The sequence below is a fragment of the Panthera tigris genome, chromosome C1 (assembly GCF_018350195.1).
Source record: "Panthera tigris isolate Pti1 chromosome C1, P.tigris_Pti1_mat1.1, whole genome shotgun sequence".
Classification (NCBI taxonomy): domain Eukaryota; kingdom Metazoa; phylum Chordata; class Mammalia; order Carnivora; family Felidae; genus Panthera; species Panthera tigris.
Window position 1 is genome coordinate 88,214,362 of NC_056667.1, and position 15,335 is coordinate 88,229,696.

Here is a 15,335-nt window from a genome sequence, read left to right on the forward strand (position 1 = left end):
GGAGAAACTAGAAGCCATTCCACTAATATCAGGAATAAGGCAAGGATCTCCCTTTCAACATTCCTTTACAACATTGTACTGGAAGTCTTGATTAATGCAATAAGACAGGAAAAAAGAAGCAAAAGCTACACAAAGTGGGGAGACACAAAACTATCTTCACAGATGACATGTGTGTCTATGTAGAAAATCTGCATGAATAAGCAACAATAAAAATCCTAAAACTGGTAAGTGATTATATTATGTTGTAGAATACAAGGTCAATATAGTCAATCACTTTCCTATATACCATCAATGAACAATTGAAATTTAAAATTTAAAACACAGTACAATTTATATTAGCATCCTCAAAAATAAAATACAGGGTACGCTTAACCAACTGAGCCTGGGTGACTTAGTCAGTTAAGTGTTTGACTCTTGATTTTGGCTCAGGTCATGATCTCACAGTTCATGAGATTGAGCCCCATGTCAGGCTCCCTGCTGACAGTGCCAAGCCTATTTAGGATCCTCTCTCTCTTTCTCTCTTTCCCTCCCCCACTCATGTTTTCTCCCTCAAAATGAATAAACTTAAAAAAATGAAATAAAATAAGATACAATACAATACAATGCACTGCAATGCAATACTTAGGTGTAAATATAACAAAATATGTACAAGATCTCTGTGAGAAAAGCTACAAAACTCTGATGAACTAAATAAAAGAACTAAGTAAATGGGAGATATTTCATGTTCACAGTAAGAAGACTCAATATTGTCAAAATGTCAGTTCTTCCCAATTTGATCTATAGATTCAATTAATCCCAATCAAAATCTAAGCAAGTTATTTTGTGAATATGACCAAACTGATTCTAAAGTTTATATGGAGAGGCAAAAAGCCAGGGATAGTCAACACAATATTGAAAGAGAAAAAATAGTTAGAGGACTGATGCCACCCAACCTCAAGGCTTACTTTTAAACTGCAGTATCCAGGCAGTGTGGTATTGTTGGAAGAATAGACAAATAGAATAATTGAACAGAACAGAGAATCCAGATATAGACCACAGAAAAATACTCAACTGATCTTTGACAAAGGAGAAAACATACACAAGACACAAGACAACACGATGTAGAAAAAGTCTTTTCAACAAGTGGCTCGGATCCACCAGACATCCACATACAGGAAAAAAAAAAAAAAGAAGAAGGGGAAGGGAAAGGGGAAGGGGAATTGAAAAGGGAAGGGGAAGGAGGAGGAGAAGGAGAAGAAGAAAAGGAGAAGGAGAAGGAGGGGAAGAATCTAGACATAGAGCTTGCACCCTTTGCAAAAATTAATCCAAAACTGATCATAGACCTACATGCAAAATGCAAAGCTACAAAAATCCTAAAAATAACTTAGGATAAAATCTAGTTGACCTTGAGTTTGCTGTGCTTTTAGATACAGCACCAAAGGCAAAATCTGTCAAAGAAAGAATGAAAAAATTAGGCCTCATTAAATTAAATCTTCTGCTCTGGGAAAAATGACATCAAGAGAATGAAAAGAAGCTTATGAAAGTAATTGAAGAATATATAAAGAAATGGAAAGACATTCCCTGCTCATGGATTGGAAGAATAAATATTGTCAAAATGTCAATACTACCCAAAGCTATCTACACATTCAATGCAATCCCAATCAAAATTGCACCAGCATTCTTCTTGAAACTAGAACAAGCAATTCTTTTTTTTTTTTTTTTAATTTTTTTTTTCAACGTTTTTTATTTATTTTTGGGACAGAGAGAGAGACAGAGCATGAACGGGGGAGGGGCAGAGAGAGAGGGAGACACAGAATCGGAAACAGGCTCCAGGCTCTGAGCCATCAGCCCAGAGTCTGACGCGGGGCTCAAACTCACGGACCGCGAGATCGTGACCTGGCTGAAGTCGGACGCTTAACCGACTGCGCCACCCAGGCGCCCCTAGAACAAGCAATTCTAAAATTCATATGGAAACACAAAAGGCCCCGAATAGCCAAAGTAATTTTGAAGAAGAAGACCAAAGCAGGAGGCATCACAATCCCAGACTTTAGCCTCTACTACAAAGCTGTCATCAAGACAGCATGGTATTGGCACAAAAACAGACACATAGACCAATGGAATAGAATAGAAACCCCAGAACTAGACCCACAAACGTATGGCCAAGTAATCTTTGACAAAGCAGGAAAGAACATCCAATGGAAAAAAGACAGTCTCTTTAACAAATGGTGCTGGGAGAACTGGACAGCAACATGCAGAAGGTTGAAACTAGACCACTTTCTCACACCACTCACAAAAATAAACTCAAAATGGATAAAGGACCTGAATATGAGACAGGAAACCATCAAAACCCTAGAGGAGAAAGCAGGAAAAGACCTCTCTGACCTCAGCCGTAGCAATTTCTTACTTGACACATCCCCAAAGGCAAGGGAATTAAAAGCAAAAATGAATTACTGGGACCTTATGAAGATAAAAAGCTTCTACACAGCAAAGGAAACAACCAACAAAACTAAAAGGCAACCAACAGAATGGGAAAAGATATTTGCAAATGACATATCGGACAAAGGGCTAGTATCCAAAATCTATAAAGAGCTCACCAAACTCCACACCCGAAAAACAAATAACCCAGTGAAGAAATGGGCAGAAAACATGAATAGACACTTCTCTACAGAAGATATCCGGATGGCCAACAGGCACATGAAAAGATGCTCAATGTTGCTCCTCATCAGGGAAATACAAATCAAAACCACACTCAGATATCACCTCATGCCAGTCAGAGTGGCCAAAATGAACAAATCAGAAGACTTTAGATGCTGGAGAGGATGTGGAGAAACAGGAACCCTCTTGCACTGTTGGTGGGAATGCAAATTGGTGCAGCCACTCTGGAAAACAGTGTGGAGGTTCCTCAGAAAATTAAAAATAGACCTACCCTATGACCCAGCAATAGCACTGCTAGGAATTGACCCAAGGGATACAGGAGTACTGATGCATAGGGGCTCTTGTACCCCAATGTTTATAGCAGCACTCTCAACAATAGCCAAATTATGGAAAGAGCCTAAATGTCCATCAACTGATGAATGGATAAAGTAATTGTGGTTTATATACACAATGGAGTACTACGTGGCAATGAGAAAGAATAAAATATGGCCCTTTGTAGCAACGTGGATGGAACTGGAGAGTGTGATGCTAAGTGAAATAAGCCATACAGAGAAAGACAGATACCATATGTTTTCACTCTTATGTGGATCCTGAGAAACTTAACGGAGACCCATGGGGGAGGGGAAGGAAAAAAAAAGAGGTTAGAGTGGGAGACAGCCAAAGCATAAGAGACTCTTAAAAACTGAGAACAAACTGAGGGTTGACGGGGGGGTGGGAGGGAGGGGAGGGTGGGTGATGGGTATTGAGGAGGGCACCTTTTAGGATGAGCACTGGGTGTTGTATGGAAACCAATCTGACAATCAATTTCATATACTGAAAAAAAAATTTGAGAACCACATTAGAATCACAAAAAAAAAAAAAAAAAGAGAATGAAAAGATAGGCCACGGACTGAGAGAAAATATTTACAAAAGAAATATTTAATAAAAGACTTATTCAAATTTCTTAAAGACCTCTTAAAACTTAACAGTAATAAAATGAACAACTCAATTTATATTTTAATGTTTATTTATTTTTTTTGAGAGAGGGAGAGAGAAAGAAAGAGAGAGTCAGTGGGGGAATGGCAGAGAGAGAGGGAGAAAGAGAATCCCAACCAGGCTGTGCACTGTCAGCACAGAGCCAGACATGGAGCTCAATCTTGCAAACCATGAGATTATGACTCCAGCCAAAATTAGAAGTTGGATGCTTAACTGATGGAGTCACCCAGTCACTTCACAGCCTAATTTAAAAATAGGCCAATGGCCTGAACAGAGACATCACCAAGAATACTTACAAATAACAAATAAGCATGTGAAAAGATGTTCAACATCTTTTGATCTCATTAAGGAATTGCAAATTAAAAAACAAGAAGATAACATTATTGTAGGTTATTAGATAACCTATTACAATTGCTAAATTCCAAAATACTGACAACACCAAAACTTGACAATAATATGGGATAACAGGAATGTTCATTCATTGATGGTGAGAATGAAAAATGGTACAGCCAGTTTGGAAGACAGTATGGCAGCTTCTAAAGCATACTCTTACTATAACATACAGCAGTCACCTCCTTGGTATTTATCCAAATGGATCGATGATTTGCGTCCATACAAAAACCTGCACATGAGTGTTTACAGCAGCTTAATTCATAATGTCAAAAACTTGGAAGCAACCAGATGTCCTTCAGCAAAGAGATGGAAACATAAACTTTGGAGCATCCAAGTAATGAAATGTTATTCAGTAATGAAAAAAAAAATGAGCTATGAAGCCATGAAAAGACATGGAAGAAACTTAGATGGATATTTTAGAAAGCTAATCTTAAAAGGCTACATACTATAGGATTTCAACTATATGACATGGTGGAAAGGCAAAACTATGGAGACAGTAAAAAGATAAGTGGTTGTCACAGGTTTGGGGGGATGAATAAACTGGCTACTGAGAATTTTTAGGTAAGACTATTTTTGTATTATACTGTAAATGTATATCATTACACATTTGTCAAAACTGATAGTACAATACCAAAAGTGAACCCTAATGTAAACTATGACCTTTGGGTGACAATGATGTGTCAATGTAGTTTCGTAGGTTGTAACAAATGTCCCACTCATGTGGGATGTGGGTGGGGAGATGCTGTGTGTGAGAGGAGCAGGGAATATGTGGGAATGTGCTGTACTTCTAGTTTTGCAGTGAATCTGAAAATGTTCTAAAAAATAAAATCTATTTTAAAAACATATTCTGAATGCTGTATGAATAATGGATGTAAAATAGTCATAGATGATAAATCCTACTATCTTTGAATACATGAGACAGACACAGAGATATACATAAATAAAATAATTAAAAATCAAATTAATATAAATGCTGAACCAGGACACATGTAGGATGCTGAGTGAAGCCAGAGGAGAGAGGAATTCATTTTGACAGGAGCTTCAATGAAGACTTCATAGCGATAATAGCACTTTCACTAGACATAGAATAATGAATAGAAATTCAATATGATGAAAAGGATGTATAAGATATTCAAAGCATGAGGAGACAGTAATAGATAAAGGATTGAAGTTTAAAAATGCATTTTGTGTCCAGGTGTTATTTAGAATTTGTAAACAAATTCTGAATGTATATAAGCATGTAAGTAATGTGTTATTTGTGGCAGAAATGGTAAATTGTCAAGCACAAACTTAGCATTTTGTTTTTAGACTTTTTTGTGGTCCAACTTTGTGGTTCATTTTTAAAGTGCTATGATTTTTTTCCTAGCTACGGTGTTACAATTGTTCATCCATAAAAATTTCAAGGAAATATCCAGCTAGTTACAATTACCAAACTATACATAACCGTAATATAGACCAAAGAATAAATGCTAAAAGTGACAAAAACATGTCTGTGCATGAGGATGATATAATACAAGTGTAATACAAAAAGATCATACTTAAGACATCGAGAGCAAGAGAAATCATGATTTCAGTGATTTGGCATACTCTATAAAGAGACCCAAAATATCTCAAAGGAAATTGAAATGTGTATTTTCTAATAGGAACATTCTGTTAAATCAGGATTGCTTTGTCTATTTATATATTTTGAGTTTACTTTTCCCTTTCCTTCCTTCCTTCCTTCCTTCCTTCCTTCCTTCCTTCCTTCCTTCCTTCCTTTCTTCTTTCTTTTTCCCTCCTTCTTCTCACTGCTCTTCCCCTCCTCCTTCTTCCATTACTAGAAATCTCCTACCCTTAAGTACACTTGTTTAAACAGCATTCTATTCTCATTAGTATTTGACAATCATCAGAGTTCAAATGTTATGATTACCTTTATTGTTTAATAAATTCCTGTTCTAGTAGAATAATTTTTCCCAATATTCTTCAGTAAATACTGAAGTTTAACAGAGTCAGAAAATTTAACACTAAGTTTAAAATTCAAAGAATATGTATCTTGGTTTCCATGTGAATGGAATCACAACATATTTTATTTTGCATATCTGTGCAAATATCCCTTTCTCTGATAACTAATGATTTTGCTAAATTTTCTACATGTTTGCTGGCTATTTATTACTTCTTTTGTAAAGTGCCTTCTCAAATATTTTACCTAGTTTCAAATACACTTTTCTGAGTTTTTGCCATTGATTCACAGAATTTTTTGTTTATTTTGGATATAAATCTTGTGTTAGGTATAAGTACTGTGAATATGTTCTCCAAATCTATGGTCTAGTTGTTTTTTTTTTTATTTTTTATTTAAAAAAAAATTTTAACATTTATTTATTTTTGAGACAGAGAGAGATAGAGCATGAACGGGGGAGGGTCAGAGAGAGGGAGACACAGAATCTGAAACAGGCTCCAGGCTCTGAGCTGTCAGCACAGAGCCGACACGGGGCTCGAACTCACAGACCGCGAGATCATGACCTGAGCTGAAGTCGGACGCTTAACCGACTCAGCCACCCAGGCGCCCCTCTATGGTCTAGTTTTAATAGCATTCAGCTTATCAAATATTTGTTTGTTGTGTAGTTGTTCTTTCCCTAGCCATAGGTATTTGTTCTCACCTGTCCAAACTGATCAGTACTTGGCTAAATACTTGTGGGGGTCTCTCTGTAGATCTCTGGAGTTCTCTTTCTCTGCAGCTCTCTTCTCCATTAGTCTGTCATGCTAACTCTGGTCTACTCTAGCTGCTTTGGTCTCCTCAGACACTTAGCTCCATCTTCATTCAAGGAGTTCACTGGGCTAGGAATAGATTCCTCCTCCGTGTGCGGTGGCCTGGAAAATCAAGGCAGTGAGCTGGGGCAATTACAGGCTTCATCGAGATTGCTTCTCTCAGGGATCACTGCTTTGATGCTTGATGTTGAAAATCAGTGTTTTATATATTTTGCTACTGCTTTTAGTTGTTTTAGATGGGAAATAAATCTAGTCCCTGTTTTTTCTGCTTGGCCCAAAGCAGGAGCAAAAGAACCAGAAATCTCTCTCTCTCATCTATTTCTTTCCCTCATTGTGTGTGTGTATTTATCATACACATACACATAAAAATATGTAAAAATACATATGTGTATAATATACATGTACATGTATATATATTTTTTATACATACACATCTTCATCACATGTATCTTGCCTTACACATGCTAAAGGTAAAGATATAGACTTTGGGGACGTTCATTCTTGTACTAGGAATGGGAGAATGAAGAAAAACTATCTTGAATTGGGTCCTCATGTATTTGCTATTTCTAATACATAGAATTATTTCAGCATTGGAGCTAAGAGTGCCCAGAGGAACTCATCACATGGATGGGGAAGGATTTTAGCATGCCTCCTTGTCCAGGGTCACCCAGGTGTCTCAGAAAGGCCTTCTGGAACATTTTATTTGGTATTTTTGCATTTTTTCCAGTTAATAAATCTTATACACAAACAGCAGACACTTACTTTTCGTAGAGATAAATTAGTTATGTATTTTCTTTTATCCTATAGGTCTCTACTAACTTGCATTTCAAATTTGTCGTCCAAATCTTGCATTCCATCCAGTCATATTTCCTAGGATCCTTCTACATTAATTCTCTGCCACACAGAACTGAGCCTTTGGCTAATGCTTCTCCAGTTACTGAATCACGCTTATTTTTTAACCCTTAGAACCTAAGTGTGGCCTACTCCTCGAAGCCTGCCTTGATTAATTCATATGTGATCCCTATAATACCTTGGAGATACTTGTTTTATAAATAAAAATTAATACATAAAATTTTAATAGAACTATGGACAAAGAAAAAAACATTTCTTATCAAACAGTATGTAGACTTATAGTAGGAAGAAATATGTCTGTTTTTAAAGTTGCTTTGACAAGCCTATATTCACATGGAACTGAATCAACAAAATTAATTTGTTCTAGAAAGTGAGGATCAGGCTCACTGACACATCATGGTAGAAGTGTGAGAAAAGGAGAGGATATTCAGAGGAACACTGACCTTCTTTCAAATTCTACATTTGAAGGAGATTAGATGTGGCTAGGGAAGATTTTAAAGTTGGTCACATTGGGGTGTGTCATCATAAACTACACTTGCGTATTCTGATGATGTGACAAGTTCTTTCTTATTATTTATATTCACAAAGGCAGGAAATATGTAAGATATTTGTTGAAATTCTTTTAGACAACTATAGCTATTGAAATAAATTTTGGGGGGGAGGAAGAAAAAGTCTGATTTCTGGTTGAAGATACCTGGGTTCGGTTCTCATTCTGGCAAGATATATCTGTATTGTAATATAAAAATATTGGTCATGTCTATATGTCTATTGGTGACGAGCCTATATCTATAATTGAAGGAGATGCCAAATTGAAGGAAATATTTTTCTTTAAGACCCAATTAATACAACATTTCCCTTAAATAGCTAGCTATTGAAAGGAAGGGCTTGTTGAAATAAAAAAGGGAGGTTGGGAAGGTGACCTTTCTTGATTTAGGGAAATACCAGAGGCTGTGTGTGTGTGTGTGTGTGTGTGTGTGTGTGTGCGTGCATGTGTGTGTGTGTGTGTGTGCGTGCGTGTGCATGTGTGTGTGGTAGTAGTGGTGGTGATGTTACCCAAATTTTATAGAAATTAGCTTTTTCCCTTTTGAAGTTAATTGGCAACTATTGTTTCTATTCAAAGTGTTAGCAATTAAGAGATCTAAACTTGAAGTAGATAGATGGATGATAGGTATAGATATAAGTAATATAGTATATATATATAGAGAGAGAGAGAGATAAATATACATCAGGAAGAAAAAATTGGTTATAAACTCAACAAAATCAGACAAACAGGACAATAGTCACATTGTGGATAATAGTAAAAATTATAGGGACTAGTATGTTCTTTGAATACCCAGTCTCACTGAAGAAATAAAATATCTTGTCTTTCACTCTTTTTATCTTGATAAATTTATGCATTCACAGCTGCCACCATAGATCCAAACACTAACCATAGATCCAAACACTATATATTGCTGTTTGTTAGTTTAATGTTTTTACCTTTTTTTTTCCTTTTTTTAATATTACTTTTCTTCTTACCGTTTGAACATACTTGCCTTTGAGCAGTGATTTTTTTTTTTCTGAAGCAGCATGTTCTTTTGCACTGCATTCAAGGTCACAGTCTCTCTACCCTTGCCTGCTGTACACAGGCAGAGCAATAAAACAGGTAATACTCTTACTCAATTGAGGTGCGGATCTCATTTCTGCTGAACATCTGTGCAGCATGAATCTTCATATTATACCCTAAACACCAATTTTTTGGTAATATTATCGACTTTGCCTCTTTGCATTTTTATTTACATTGATATGACTCAACTGGGATATGCTGTTGTTGGAGCATGCATAATTTTAATGACATAAAATGTAGGAAAAACCATACTACTATTAGGAAAATGTCAGTTTTAAGCAATACAATTTCTAATAAGAAACAACTTAGAGAGGCATTAAATATTAGAGAATAAGATGCTTCACTATTTAGAGAATGATACTTAGGGAAAAATTGGATCATCATGTCATAAATGAAAATAGATCATTTTCTGTGATAATACTGGAACTCTGCTTCCTTTTCAGTTTTTATTCCATCCTACCCAAAGATTTAATTTACTGCAATGTCAATTTCTAAAATAGACAAATTAGAAGTATATAAATCAAAGGCAATGAACATAAATGGTTATAAAAAGTAGCAAGCTTAGCAGTATGCATACTATAATGTTCAGATTGATAAATATTTAATTTTTTGAATTTGAGCTTTTCTATAATCAAGCATAGAACATTTAGATAAACATGAGAGTGAAACACCTCTAATTCATTTGTGTTTTCTTTCCTGATGATGAGTTTGAGTAAACATATTTGTAGTAGGTTCAGGGAAACATAAATGAAGTAGTTAAATGTGTCAAATTTCCAGAATATTTGGTGCTTTATTAAATCCCACTGCCCCACTTACTGGATAGTCTACTGATTCCTTGATTATTTATCTAGGAGTACAAAAAAGTGTACCAGGGTCTCAGTCTAAAGCCACTGTTCTTGTGATACTAGGTATACAACCTATTTATGGTCCATAAAGAAAAAATACTTTTCTTAGATCTCTTGTTCAATAATACTTTTTGTTTGAATACACACACATAAAATCAGAAAAAAGAGAAATTCTATTTTAAGGGAATTTCACTCAAACAAAGATAGAACACCACTTTAAATTCACTGATACTTTTCCTTTAAGATAGCACTTTGTGTAACACTTTGCAAACCCTTTCAGAATGCATTGGTGTCCCTCTCTGCTCCCAACAATTCCTAATGGTAGTTTTACATAAACCTTATGACAATTAGACATTGTATGTTCTCCTTCATTCACAAATTGTGAGCTCCTTACAGAAATGGACAGAATACTTGGTACCTAGCAGCAACCAAACTTGATACGTGCTTTCACAATAAGTCACCTGGATCCGTGTTACACAATGGAGAGAGATATGAAAACTTCATAATGACAGTATGATGATGACATCACTGTGCTGTTTTTAGTTTAGCATCTGCAGCTTGACTGAGCTGTGTAAGACTTTGACAGAGAAAAGCACTAAAGATAATTATAAAATTAGAAACAAAATTCCTATGAGAAAAGCCTAATGTAATTAGCAACTGTGTTTTAGTGGGGATAACTACAAATGTGTGTGAGGGCAAGGTACTTAATAATAATCAAATCTGTGAACGTGAAGTAAGCCCTTAGAGACAATGCCACATGTCTCCATTATATATTTTCTTGGACCCTTGTGAGAAATAAATCAGTGTTAAATAACAATTATCCAGGATAGTTATTTTCATCGATCAAATTAAGCAGTTGTTTGTTAGATTTCCATTTAATTTAAGCTATAAATCTATAGATCGTAGTATATCTTATGCTATTAAACTTATGTCTTAATTTTAAAAGACTATCTTTTGCCTCTCTTTGAAACAAAGCTTATGGGATGCAAAATGATCTCTTTTTTTCCTATCATAAGAGCTTCTGATTATCATTGTTCCATGAACTGCTTTTTATGGTTACAACTTAAAAGCTATTTAAAATATATCCATACAAGGAAAGAAGAACCTTAACTGTTTCTGTCAAAGACATTGAGTAAGACAGTGAGATAGGCTACCTACTCATCAGTTGGTATCCTCCTGAAAGTGTGGTGGTCAAAACAAGTAAACAAAATAATAGCAAAAATAATCAACCAAATAAATCCTAAGATTTACTGACACAGTATGTTAAAAATGAGAATTAAAGGAATATTCGCTATAGATTTTATTTGCCTTCACAAAAATAGCTAACTCAGTTGTGGTCACTGACATTTTTCAATGTTACAAGCTATTTTCCCATGCTAATGAAAGGGTTGGGATTTTCTGAGCAAAGATATTTGCAGATTTTATGGAATAGTAAAATATCCCATAAATAGATTTTAAAGTACTTGATACAATTTTAGAGGCATATAAATACCAAGAGATGTAGTCTATTGGGAAGAGGAAAAATGCATGTGCATGTATGCACACCCTCACACTCTAGCAGCATCATTGGTCTTTTTTTTGGGGGGGGGGGTGGCAGGGAGTGGAGCAAGCAGAAGAAGGGACAAAAGAGTAAGGGAAAATATAGACATGATCCTTGGAAGCAGTTAGCACCTTTTCTGAGGAACAGAATTCACTACCATTTTTTTCCCCAAGTAACTAACGCACCACGAATTCTTCTGACAACTCGTCTGTATTGTAAATATTAAATAATTGAAGCTACTATTTAACATTTTTTTAAATGAGAACATGATTTTAGAGCTGCAAGCCATTATTATAAAATTCTCACTCACTCTGGTTTTTTAAATCTATTCTACTGACATTAATTTTATCTGAGACACATTGTCTATCATCTTTCCTCATGTTTTTTTTAATGCAAATTACCAGAAATGACTCGTACCAATTGAGCGAAAATCTATGGCTTATTCTTGTATTTATGTAAATAATATTACAACATAGAAATGGCTGAAGTTTCTATCTAATGCCAAAAATACATATTTAAAGTGCAGAGAAAACCGCCCAAGGAGCAGGAGATTGGAAGGTACTTTGCAGAGCGTACTGTCAGAAGGGTGGCAGACAGGTCCTTTGAAGCTAATGTACTCAAATTTCCTGGGGCTGCTGCTGTCTTCCACAGGAGCAGCCTCTGAATGAGAAATATTTCTGTCTAATCCTGCTGAAGACAGATAAGTCTGCCAATTGAAACTGGAAAGTCCTGACAGCCAACGGCATTGGTTTTGTAATAGCAAAAGACTGATGCTGAAATATCAGAAATGGAATAGCATTCTCTGACAGCAAGAAGCTAACATGTTTGACAAGCAATTGGAACCATGATCATTTCTAGTCAAACAAGATGTCTGTTCATTCAAAGCATCAAATTTACCTTCCTTGTCAAAGTTCAAGATTCATTTCATTACTGACATATTTTTTCCTTCCCCCTTATCAAGTTTAAAAACTTACAGAGGCACATGTGTTTGATATATTTTTACCAGGTAACAGCCTTTGCTATTTTCCTTCTAATGAGGATCATAATAAAAAGAACAGTGTTTTCCCACTGTGTTCAATCACATCACCACACTCATTTATAAAAGCTACTCCATTTAAACATGTCTGCACATTTCAGATTTTAAAGAAGTTTTTATTCCAACATCTATCAAATTGGAACTCCTTTCAGATCCTTTCCCCTCCCTTCTATCTCAATCCATCCAGTTGTTACCCATTGGCTTTAAACACCTTTGTGATAGATTAGACTACCTGGATTGGCCTGATATAAATTGGAAAAGAAATGTCACCATTTTGAAATATGATACCAGAAAATTAACCAAACTATAGTGGTTGGGAAAAAGAGGAATGAATTTATCTACTATTTCCCTAGATATTAAATATAGATAATACTTAATTTACTGATTTGGGGTAACCCTCTTGGATATTTTTCTCCAAGTTTTAGAAGTCTGCTTAATAATTTATCAAAACCAAAGTAGCACTCTTTGGAGCAGAATTTTGTCAAGGTGGTGATAACCTGAGAAAACAAAAGAGCTGGTTATTTTACCAGCAAAATGAGTTTATTTGGAGATGGCAGAGAATTGAATTTCAGGACAAGCAAACTATGGCAAACCATAGGTAAATCTGGAGAACAGAGGATAGGAGCTTGCTTTTATGGAAGGAAGGAGGAAATTGGGAGAGGCTGTTAGAGTTCAGGACGGTGACAGCTTCTCATTGGCCTAGTGTAGCAGTTTCTCATTGGTTGAGCTGTTGCTGGGCAAGGAGAAATTCTTCCTCTGGCTAAATTGTGTAAAGCAACCTTCCTCTTGTTTGAGATTGAGTAGTAGAAATGTGTGAGTGCACACCCTTTAGGACTTCCTGATCCCATTTTTGATGAGGTTTCCTTTATTCATTTTCATGATATAAAGGTTAGAGATTCTCTCCATGAGTTTTAATAATAAATATTAAAAAATGCCAAATGGATAGCAAATTTCATTTTATATATTAAATTGTTTTTGCATATAGGGCATGCTTCTTTTAATATTATTATAATCAGTGCCATTTTTCTGTTTTTAGTTTGTGAAATATCTCTCAAAAGCAATCTAAAACATCTTATCAAAACAGTTTAAAACATGTCCCAGTTAACTACACTCTTAATAGTTCTTAAAAATGAATTAAACTCTGATAAATCCAGTATGTTGTAGATGGTAATAAAAGTTATCAGCATACACACACATATTGGCAGAGTATAAATTTATAATATAATTTGAATCTAATTTAAATAGGACTTTAACATAGTTTGCATGTTGTTTTGAATTGTGGCAGTTTGCTACATTATATAACAAAATGGAAACATGAACAATTGACTCAAAATTGTATCCTTTCCTAATTACTGATGTCAGTTCATTACATTCTATCATGGGCATAATTTGTATGATAAATCCTATTGCATAAAAGCAGGATTTCTAAAATGGTTTCATACCCTGGAACTTAGATAATTTATACTCAGCTTATACTCTTTATGACTTAGTGCTACTTGTCAACAGAGTTGCTAGGTTTATGGTTTGAGAAAAAAAATCAGGAAAGTTTTAAGTCACTATAAATTGGGTATATTTTAGAATATTGTTTAGTTCTAAATGCATGTATTCTATTGACAAAACTTGTGCTTTGATGTCAGCAAGTATAACTGAAAATCAAATCTCCACAATTTTATTTGTTATCTGGCTCTCTATAAGTAGCAACTCTTCTGAATTTGATTTTCCCCATCTGCAAACTGCATGTGCTGAGAGTTTCGTCTTGAACCAAAACTAGTCACTACTGGGATTTCCATAGGTATGGAGATGTAGCATAAGGAAAAATATAGGACAAATTGTAGAAGGACATTAGACACGTGGACTGGTTTAGTTACAATTGTTACAACCAGAAAATGGTGGGTTTGACATCTTTGTTATTTTTACCCTGGTCTTCTTGTCTAGCTCCCTTACATGGTCCTGATCATTCTAGTGATTGGTTTTAAGAAAATAGGAAAGATCTGAGCCATATACAGATTGCTAAATCACTCTAAGCATAAAATGGCATAACTTTGGGACAAAGAGTCAGGTAAAAGATTCTTGAACTTTATTTAAACTATTTCAGTTATCACAAATTTGGTCAGCTCATTCAGGAAAAAAATATTCAGACTTTTTTTTTCCACTCCACAATTTTTTACTGCATGCCTGCTGGAAGCCAGGCAATGTGCTTGGTATTAAGATTAACACAATTGAATAAAATACAGGACATGATTTTTTTTTTTTTAATTTTTTTTTCAACGTTTTTTATTTATTTTTGGGACAGAGCGAGACAGAGCATGAACGGGGGAGGGGCAGAGAGAGAGGGAGACACAGAATCGGAAACAGGCTCCAGGCTCCGAGCCATCAGCCCAGAGCCTGACGCGGGGCTCGAACTCACGGACCGCGAGATCGTGACCTGGCTGAAGTCAGACACTTAACCGACTGCGCCACCCAGGCGCCCCGGGGACATGATTTTTAATAAACCTGTCAATAATAGCTCTTGATTTAAAATTCTTTATAATGAGTACTTTATTTTCATTACTACTAGTACCAGTCACTACCTGTATATCAGGACCACAATTGCTACTGATATTATTTTAATAATAGGAATTACTTTAACAAAATTTTTATTGGGCCATTCTTCTTTGCTAAGGCCTCACAGCTCATGATTCACCTAAAGATTTGTCCATTGGTGTTTCT